Raw genomic sequence first — 11,783 nt, 5'->3', positions numbered from 1 at the left:
ACATTTCATAAATTATTTCAAATAAAATAAGTAACAATCAAAAGAATGAGGATCAAATTTGATAAATAAAAAATTTCAATAAAAAAATGATAAGGAAAAAGCAAATAACAATTATAAAAATAAGGACCAAAGTTAATATAAAAATAAAATTTTAAGAGATGAAATTGAAAAATAAATATTCAAAACAAAATATATATAGCAATCAAAAGTTTGAGGATCAAATTTGATATAATTAGCAAATAATGACATTTCTAAATTTTTCACAACTTCCGGAAAGTGTTTTCCCCTCAAATTTTTTAGGAAAACACTTTCCAGAAAACCAAGCCAAATTTTCCTTTTACTGGAAAGTGTTTTCCATTGACCAACTTTCTTACTGGCAAACAAACACAAGAAAGTTTGGAAAGTGATTTCCCAGAAACCACTTTCCGGAAAACAAACACAGCTAAAAGGAAAACACTTTCCTGAAAACCAAGTCAATTTTTTTTTTTTTGACTAAAATTGACTGGAAAGTGTTTTCCGTTGACCGGAAAGTATTTTCCGTTGACTAGAAAGTGTTTTCCGCTAACCGGAAATTGTTTTTCGTTGATCAACTTTTCTAATGACAAACAAACACAGAAAAGTTTGGAAAATGATTTCCCGAAAACTATTTTCCAAAAAACAAACAAGGACTAAATAGAACTCGTGCCGGAAAGCCCAGGAACTCAGGCAAGAGGTAGCAGAGAGTACAAAATTCAAGAAGATCAGTCAGTCAGTGGGTCAGAAGAGAGAATGGTACTGCAGACTAATTAGAAGGTACAGAAATTGTGGCTTCTTTTTTTAAATTGGTTTATGCTAAAATATCTAGGGAATTGAATATTCATGCGAGCAAGCGAGAGAGATGCAAGCTTGCGAGGTGCAGTGTAATTTGTAATGCTGGTGAAAATCAGCTATTATGTGTATTCCTTTCTTCCATGGTGCCGCTATCTGTAAACCGATTTATTTTTTTGAACTTGGTTATTTTCTTAGATAATATTCCTTTTCTTTTTTGTTGTCAATTTAAGTGCTGGTTCAGAAATGTAAAGAATATTTGCACTTTAATCAGATTGTTTTCAACAGTTAGGATTTCGGCCCAAAATATACTTCAACTTGAAATTTATATTTTACCCATATGCATTAAATTAGAGATTAATATATAATTTGTTTTTGCATTTCAAAAGTATAATTGAAAAAAAAGTAAATTTTTTTTATTTTTTATTCACTTTAAATTAATTTTTTTGGTATTTTTAGATTATTTTAAATTGCTGAAATTAAAAATAATTTTTAAATAAATTATTTTAATATATTTAAAAGTAAAATAATATTTAAAAAAACAACAATTACTGTATTTTTACGCTACATCCACTCTTAAGCATGAAGCCCAACGGGCAGAGGGAATGATATCGGATCAAGTCTATAGCAAGCCCAAAGGATGCCATGCCACGACAATACACGTCTGATGCAACATTGTTACACGACGGCCTGCGGCCTGCTTTATGGTGACAAATCTATGCACTTCCCAGAAGCGCAAGATTCTCCTTTGGGTTCTAATTAGAATACTCGATGGTTCAAACAATCAGATTATAGAATTGTAAAATCATGAAATTTTATAATATGTGAGTAGTACCTGTATATATCAAATCCTTAAAAATCTTAAATAGTAAAGTATAAGAAACCATTCTTATGAGCAAAATCATTCTTTCTGTATCAAAATCTAGTTTATGACTCGTAATTAGCATGTTGCAATTGAATTTGATGACAGATATTATGTTTGAGGTCGTAGTTTGAACTTATAGCACAATTTGATATACTAATTTAAGTGTACAAAGGCAATAACATACTTTCGTTTAGTTATTATATTGGAATAGAATACACAAAGACAAAGATAAAAATGATATGTTTTATTATATTTAATGTTTAAAAGTAATGGATTAATGTATTTGATATTAAAATATTTTTTTTATGCTCATAATTAAAAAGACTGAAACAAAAAAAGCTTAAAGCTTAATAGAATCTAAAATTTATAAAAAGAGAATTATACTCAATTTAACTTGATAGGTTAATTCGAGACTTGTTTGATTTTAAATTTAAATTAAACTAAGTTTTTTAAAAAATTAATTGACTTGATCAAGATCTAATTGGATTTTTTTTAATTTTATTCAAATAATAATATATTTTTTTAAAAAAATAATCTTGAAAATGGATGCAATTCAACTTAGTATAACTCATGGTTTGACTGTATACCAGGTCATGCGGCATATTTGGTTTTATTACTTTGATTCACATTAATTATTCACAACATGCGTTGACATAACGCTTTTATCAACTAGTACAAAAATTTGTAAGAACAATTTAAATTTTTTTGACCAATTATTTGTACAAGACAGTTCATATAAAGAAGGCAATCTTGTGGCCCGTGGTGCTGAGTAGCTGACTGTGAAAGGGATCAAAAGAGCACTTTACAGGCTTTACTTTGAATCTTCTGGTAAGAATGCTTACTTTGAATTTGACGCCGGCTTTTTGCTTAACATGGGATTTCGTTTTATATCACTCGAAATTCGGGGTACTGGTTTTGAAGAATGTCGACAAAGATAGTTGAAAATCCCATGTTATTTACGTAAACACTAACGGGGAAAATAAATCGGTGGAAATTCGGACATGTGGGGTCAGTAGCGTGGACTCATGCATTGCACCACAAGAGTTCCTTCACTATAAATCTCAAGATCCATCCACTTGCAATCCAAAGGAAATTGCAGTCGGGTTTTTCAAGTTCAAACCATTCATTAGTTTCTCTCTCTACCCTTTCGGGAACATTGAAAAGTTCTGGGAATCAACTTCTATTATTGCGCCTCGAAGAAGATGACTGTCATCATCATTTATTATCTTGCTCTAATAATCCAAAAACACCACCATCTCTTTCAATCAATCCCAAGCACGATTCCCATAGCAACTGCGATTCAGAAAGGACACCCACATTTTCTGATGGACAATGAAACACTCGTAGTGATTTATGGCTCCCACTAGTTGCAGAAATGCTGTAAAGGAGGTTAAAACACAACCGAATCTCGGCAACCTAAAAAGGAAAGCATATAGTGCAGTACCTAAACTTTGCTGTTGCCCCATGATCTGGGCAGATTCTGCTCTACACCTTTTGTTATGATCACTGACAATGATCCAACTTGCAAAAAATAATGCAGGGACATGATGAGAAGGCATTTTGCCCCAGGAGATATAAAGGCCATGAAACTCAGATCCGACACTGAGTATGATCTCAATTATTGTCCAAATTGTGGAGAGAATTATGAAGAAAATATGCTCATTGCAACCGTGAACATGCTAGAATCATCCCTACTTTTCAACCTGCGCACACGCTATTTTATCAAGCACTGAGATATGTTACAGTTGAGCTATATTACATTCCCGTGCAATTGTGTTTACCGATTCGCAGACGGTGAGCTGTGTGGACAAAATACAGAAGACTTGGATTGTTCAGATTAGCAGCAAGAATAGACTAATTAGAGGCTGGAAGGTCAAAACCAAGAGAAGAATGGCACTTGTTAATCACAACTCGCAGGATCTTCTTAGCCCCACAAACAATTTTATCATTAAAGCCCCCCTGAATAATTAGGTCAGTAACCCAAAAAGTTTCAAACAGTGTCCTCTAAAAATACTGATCAATCAATCATTCAATCAAAACGCAGGTCTTAAAGGTTACTTTCCACCCCACTAGGGTTCAAACTTTATTGTGCACGCCTATCAATCCTGCGGTGCCTTACATGCTCACTGGGTTTGCAGGATGTTCAGTGGACCGTGGGATTAGTCGTAATGCGCGCAAGCTGGCCCGGACACCCACTTAAATAATAAAAAAAAAAAACAGGTCATAAAGGAGGGCCATAATTCCAATTGATTTTTGGCCTTTGGGGGTTTTCTTGTTTTTTTATTGTTAGTAATGATCTTTCTTCAGTTAGGATTTGCCTCCTACCAGAAATGCCGATCATTCTTAAGAAAAAGTTGTTTGTATGGAAATTATATTTTTTAAAAATAAATTATTTTTAAATATTAAAAAATAAATTAGGAAAGACTTTACAATGCTAATTATGTTATAAAAAATAAATTGAAAAATAACTTATTAATATTTTAATTTTCTTTTCAAGTTTTTAAAAGAATAATGATAACATTTTATTGATAAAAAAATTGGAGCATAGAATTGAAAAAAAATCTAATTTTAAAATTTATTTTAAATAAAATAATAACAATTAAAATAATAAAAATAAAATTTGACAGATAAAAAAGTTGAAAAATAATTAAATTTAAAAAAATTAAAATTTCATAAATTTAGAAAAAGTGGTTCTTTTGGAAGTTAAAATTCTAACAAATAAATTATTTTTTTGATAATATTATAAAAAAATAAGTTAATTTTTTTTTTAGTGTTAATTATGTTATAAAAAATAAATTAAAAAATAACCTATTAATATTTTTAATTTTTTTTTCAAGTTTTTAAAAGAATAATGATAAGATTTTATAGTTAAAAAAGTTGGAGGATAGAATTGAAAAAAATTCTAATTTTAAAAATTATTTTAAATAAAACAATAAGAATTGGACGCCCAATATAATGGATTTTTCCCCTTCTCCACTTCTCCGATTCTGCATCCAACTTGAGATTCGAGCGGTCCCAAGATGGAGGAGGGCAGAGGTGCTCGGCCGCCAACCCATGAGAATCCGTTGTTCCCATCAACCTGGAGCCATAGCCCATTTCTAATTCAGTAAACACTAAAGAAAGTGTTCCCGCATCTGGAAACTAGCTCGTTATTTGTGTTCTTAATTTAAAAAGAAAAGCCCCCCACCCCACTAGAGAAGTAGAGAGCATCCACAACATTCCACCTTCTTACTACACCAATTGCTATCTATGCAAAAATCTATCAAGTCCCCTCGATTTCACTCTTTTTTGTTTAAAGATCAGCAGATATTTCACTGCCCAATCAATATATCTTGCCTTCATTTGCTGTGAAATGATCAGTGAGTCTCGATGAGGCCAGGTGAAAAGGGTGCTCCTTGGCACAGTTCATTTCTCAATTTTCTTGGTCTTTATATATACTGGAAGGCTAAAAATCAAAGTCTCTCTACTTTTGAGCAAAATAAAAACTATTTAAATTGGATCGAATCAACTCATGACCTTCGTTATGTACTTACTAATGACTTTGTGGATGTGTTTGGGAATGCGTGCAAATCGTTTTTCAATAAATTTGAAAATTTTTTTTTATTAAAATTTAATGTAATTTATATTTTTTGGATTGTTTTTATGTGATGATATCAAAAATAATTTTTTAAAAATAAAAAATATTATTAATATATATTTTTAATATAAAAAATTATTTAAAAAGTAATTGCTACCCTGCCAGAAAAAAAAAAAAAAAAAAAAACGGAGGTGAAAGTCAAGAAAATCGAAGGAAACCAAATGAAATCATCTCCTGTCTTGTAATGATTTCCAAAGACTAGGAGGAACTGGGGGAATAGACAGCTCCAGGAATTTATTTCTGAACGGAGATAGTTGCTCTTTCTCATCTGTCACTTTCCACCGCCACTTTAACCGTTGTCTTCATGCGTGTTTGGCAGTTCGTTTAAAAAAATATTTTTTAAAAAATTTAAATTTTATTTTATTTTAAATTAATATATTTTTTATATTTTTAAATTATTTTGATATGTTAATTTTAAAAATAATTTTTAAAAAATTATTATTAATATACTTTTTTAAATAAAAAATAATTTTAAAAATAAACAATAACCACACTTTCAAATACACTCAACACACACGGTTAACAGCACTGTTTAAGCTTAGCGACACTGTTAGGACAAGCACAACACTTTACTGTTCATGCCACTTCGCTAGTTTCTACAATGAACTCCGTCTCAATCTACCTTCAATGTCTACCTAGAGGAGGGATATAGTTGTTTTTTTTTTTAATAGTGAATCTTTTATTAATATTATTATATGTATAAACTATATTTATTAAATTTTGATCTAAAACTCGTTTAAAAAATTAAACAAGTGAAATTAAAATAGTTTTGTATTTAACTGGATTTTAATTATATTAAGAGTTGCTTGTTAAGTCATACCGAGTTAAATATTATTTAATTTAATTTGAAATAAATTAAAGAATTACCGAGTCAACCGTGTCGGGCAAGACCCACTTAAATAACCCTGCTATAAAAAAACTGCCGTCGATACGCAAATAAGTTGCATGAAAGATTTGCCACGTCACATGTGAAAGGCCTGGTTAGTTTAACCAATGACGGCTTGCAAGTCGAGTCAGCTTTGATTTTTGCGGCATAGCGGCGCCTGTGCCTCGTGATATATCTCGCTTTGACATAAGAGTACTATAATAGTAGATAGGTGAAGAAAAAACAGGCCTTTATGCATTATGCCCACTTGTTAGGACCAAAATGTGAAAAGAAATAAAACATAACGACCAAGCAGCATATCAGAAGCACTTGCAAACGTGCTCTTGTACACACACGTGCAGAAGATCCAAGCAAGTTCAATGGGTGTGGGTCCATTTTATTAAAATATTATTTCAATATATTTCCAATTAATTTTTTTTTACACTGTGTGTATTATGAGATAAAAAATATAATCAAACAATATAATATATTCACCTGATTCAATTTCACCGACACCCATGAATTAAAAAGATGAAATCTTACTGTAATTGGAACGTACACAACTCATTTCTCACAGTAAACAATCGATGTTGCATGCTCACCAAAACAAAGAATTTCATCAACTGATTCAACATGTCCCTAATTATGAATATCGAGTCGGATCTGATGAGAAAAAAATTCAATATAGTGATGGAGATGTCAGACGTTTAAATAATTAAGTAATATATAAATGTTAATTAAATTTTATCGGTAATATGTGATCTTTTTTCCTCATTAATTAAGGGGTCGTAGCCGAAACTACACAGAGCTGGAAACATAAATCAAATGGAGAGAGAATCAATCCCAACGCTATCAGCATATAGTAAGGATTCCATGCCTTCGGGTAACTTAATTTAGCGATTTGGAATAGTCAAGATTTATTAATCAGTTAGCACATATATTACCTTCAGGAAAAGCGTGACTAATTAAAAATTCTTAATCTTATTTTTTTCTTTCAATATTCAAATAATTCTGGATTAGCTTTTGCTTAATACCCAATTTGTTTCCCAATTAAGTACGAAATAAACCATTAATACTGGAGGTGAATTCACATATGTGCTTCCTTCTCGTAGCTCAGAATCGCTATGGGTACAATCAATGATGAATCATGGTACCAATGTACAAATCAAAATTAAAGACACTTTGGTACGACAATTGGAGTGATTTTCTTTGCTTTTGGACAGGCATTAAGTGTAGTGCATGCCTGCACTTGTTCAAAGTCTTACTTATGGACAAGAAATTCCACTTGCCCATCTTTTGTACAGGATAATTTCATAGGCTAGTAGCTCTAAACGTCTCATAGCTGATCTCCACACAAGTGTGTGCTATTCAATCATTATGATTATTATTATTATTATTATTAGATGATAAAGATGTCCCTTGTGCCAGTTACATAACACACAGGCAGGCAGCGTTAGCTTTCAACTCACCTACTTCTCAACTAAACTGTCCTTTCCGAGTAATACCAGTATATTGGTCATTTCTGGGGGCAGATCACTTGGGCATTTGGATCTGCTCCTGAGAACAGAAACATTTTCTGTGGAGTAAAATGACCTGGCTACTTACGACAGCGTTTTAGTCTTCTTAACGGTATTGATTACATTCATAGAGGAGCTAGCAGAAGGAGCTGGTGGGCCTTCTGCAAAGAAAACGATCATTCATAACTATTTTTGTTCTTCTTCTTTTATTTTAACGCATAGATCACTGTTCTCGAAGATATTCAAACTATATCCCATCATAACAGCATTCTATCATGCATGATATCAGACAGAGAGAAAAGGAGAGAGACCAAGTGTTTGGTTTTTATAGATCATTGATTTAACATATATAATATTAATTACATGGTTTCCTTTTTTCTCTTTTCTAACGTTGATGCATACCAAAAGTATCATTTGTCCATTCTTTAAAATCCGTATTTGATTGGACGTATAAAGTAGTCTTCTTATAAAAGAATAGTATATTTATCTTTATCATTGAGATTTGAATTATCTCTAGAGAGTGAAATCAAGAATTATCTATAAAAGGTAATCGTTTGGCTAATGACTTTGTCTACTTTATCAACACCCTAATATAAATACATTCATTCATCCACATACATATATCAACCTAAAAATTATAGTAAAGTTATAAGATATAATTTTTATAATTTTTTAATACATTCTATTAGATGAAACTATTTTAAACTTGAAATTTGTACAAATTTATATAACCTAATTCTTATAAAATAAAATGAGAATAATAATATTCATTTCTAGTAATATATTTTGGAACTTCAAGATATTTTGTACATATCTTACTTCTTTTAATGTTTTAAATTTTTGAAGGTGAAAGAGAAATTCATGACCACTTGATCAGTAAAATTTTAATATTATATCAACGAATCTCACCTAACAATTAGAAAATCAAATATTAATTAAACTCTTAAATTATTATCATTGTTTTAAGCCAAAATAACCTATAATTGAACTATGTTTTCATAGGAAAAAAAATATAAACTAAATAAAGAAGAAGATGAGAGAAAGAAATTAGCAAACTATGCTTCTTAGGTATGATCAAAGTATCAATTAAACCCAAAAAAATAAATTATTAAGTGTTCCAATAACAATTTATATTAATTTATAAATATATTCTCTTAATCTGAAAAAAAATATACATTTACTTAAATAAAAACTATTTATGTTGATTTTTTAATTATAAAATAATAAAGTTGTAGTGTTTCATAATTATTCGGTTCTCTAAAGAATAAATTCAATCAAACAAAAATTAAATATTAAATGAGATTTAAAATTTAATTTTATATTAAGTCACTAATATACATATATAGTGCTAGAGTTTAACCACACGGAATTGAATATGTGCTGTAAAGGCACTTCTACATTGCATTAACTTTATACTAAAAAAAGTGATGGAAAGTCATTAATAAAAAACTTGTATAATCTTTAAATATCAATACTTTTAGATATATGAATGAATATGTCATTCCAAAAAATAAATATATAAAAAACATACATAACACTCTCCACAACTAAAGAAATTAATTATTTCTAGAGATCAATTATGTTCAATAATTCACTTAAATTTTATGGACTTTAACACTATCAATTATTTTTTAAAAAAATTGATTTATTGTATGCAATTTAGACCACCAATTTAAAATCACAATGCCTAAATTAATAGCAAAATTTATTTTAAATTTGATAAACAAACAACCTTGGCTTTTTGACCCTCCATGTTGTGAGGAACTACCTTATTATTATTTTCGGTCTATGATCCATAAAGTTTTATTTATTATTTAAAACTGAAGGGTTTTATTCAGATTTGGCCTCTTTATTCTTCTAGTATTTCTTTTTCTTTTTATGGGAGCCTCTAACCTTTTATTTTTCTTTCAAATTTATCAAGCCCTACCTTTTATTTTATTTTATAATAGTCTTACCATCACAACGCCATGAATTAGTATGCCTACGTGACACCTTTTAGTCGAAGTACTAAGTTGAATTCTTGATAATTCATGATAATCCAATTCTTTCATTTTTTAAAGTGCTATTCTTTATAATTGTGGAAAAGTTTCGAGACGATGTGTTAGCTTTACAAAATAAAATAAAGGACAGATAAGGATAGACTTATAGCTTAGTCTTTATACTACAGTTTATTGAGATTAATTAAGAACTATCAAAAGTAAATTAAATACTCTCTTTGCTAGCACCGATGAAAGTTCACTTTTCTTTCTAATTCACTTTTGCTTTCTCTAATGCTCAAAAGGGAAAAAAAAATATAAATTAAAAATATCATAAACTTGAAAATGGAATTGAGTGATGATTGTTAGGATCAGTTTGATCTTTGCTAGGAGGCTGAACAGAATATTTGAATATAGTTTGGTAACGTGTCTATAATATTCAGTTTAGAGAAAGCAGAGAGAACAACTCAATAATATTTGTCACTACATTGAAAATGAGAAAACACACCCCATTTCCATTCATGATTCCTCCCAACGAATCACCACAAATCCTCATTTCAGCCCTTTGCTAACTCCTTTCTTCAACCCTTGATTTTGTGAGTAATTCTCCACAGTCAACAATAACCAGATTTTAAAATATAGAAATCAGATATCAAGTTTTCTTTTTCTTTTTGCTGAAACCATGACGTCTAAGTAATTGATTGTGTTAATCTATATCGACTGGATCATAATTTACTGTATTTATTTGGATACAGGACTTCTATAAGCTCACTCAATATAGGCTGAATTATCGACACATTTGGATTTCTTCGAAAACGATAGCTTTGAACATGCTAGAGGATTTAGAGCTGATCTAATTTGTAATTATCTGCTAATTTTTTTGCCACAACCAAATCCAAAATGTTTGGCCTGAATCCAATAATAAGATGAGTCATCTTCAAAAGTCTATATACAAAGCAAAACCAGCATCTCAAATTCATAGCACGCAACTAAAAACCCACCAAATCAGGCAGGATTACATGAATTAATGGACTTTCAGCTGCTATATTGACAATACAACACATGCATCTGTACTTTTTTTTCTTTATCTTTGATCATCAATGCATATGAATGTTGGAGGGATTTTCTTCATATATCAGAATTCATTGACAAGAAAAACACACAAAAAAAAGCTGTCGACAAAATAAGGATTTGTATAAGAAAACACATGAAACCAAAATAAAGAAAGAAAAGATAGATAACGATTACCCGATTCGGCTAAAATATGCATGTTGTGGTACACACACACTTACTTTTTCAACTATTGGATTTAAAAACACATGAATTAATCCTCAACCTTTAGGTGTTCTTCAACACAGCCATTGAAAACATGTGTGTGTGTGTGTGTGTGTGTGTGTGTGTGTGTATGAGGACGATTTCTAGCACTAAAATCGAACGATTTCTTGCAATCTTGTTTGGAGATAATCCATAAATAAATAATGATTTCCAAGAAAAAAAGGAAAACAAAGTAGAAGAGAATTTACAGATAGATCTCAACATGAATCTTTCGGGAAAAAATTTAAACGTTCACGAGGAGGCTTGAAGATTTGAAAGATGGAATCAACGTGTGAAACTGTGAGACGTGCAATGATATTTGAGATTTTTTAACGTAAACTAACAAAGCAGATTTAAAGAAGAGAACTGTTATGATACCTTGTTTGCACCAAACAACTGTCGTGAGCACATGGTAAAGTGTTCATGCAAAAATCACAATCTAATAATACCAATCACGTCATCATCTCCTTCCCTACGTTATAACACATGGCAAACGGTGCTTTCATTTGAAACGGCTAAAGCCGAGCCCATCTAGCGGGGGCTAGTTCAAGAGAGCTTCGATAATAGTCATTAGAGCTTGCTTGGAATCTTACCGAGTGGTTAACCTATTCATTTTTTTTAAATAAATTTGAAAAGATATTTTTTTTTTAAGAAAAGAGTTTTTTCACTCAACTTGTCTAGAACAGATTATATATTGATTGGTCATCGAGTTAATTATCTGTCTGATCTAATTACTAAAGCTACAATATCATTGATTAATTGTAATTTTAATCCTATTTTCAATTATTTTTTTTTTCCCGTG

Source organism: Populus alba, chromosome 14 (assembly GCF_005239225.2).
Source record: "Populus alba chromosome 14, ASM523922v2, whole genome shotgun sequence".
Lineage (NCBI taxonomy): Eukaryota > Viridiplantae > Streptophyta > Magnoliopsida > Malpighiales > Salicaceae > Populus > Populus alba.
The sequence above is the reverse complement of the archived record's forward strand: the minus strand, read 5'-3'. Positions refer to the sequence as shown.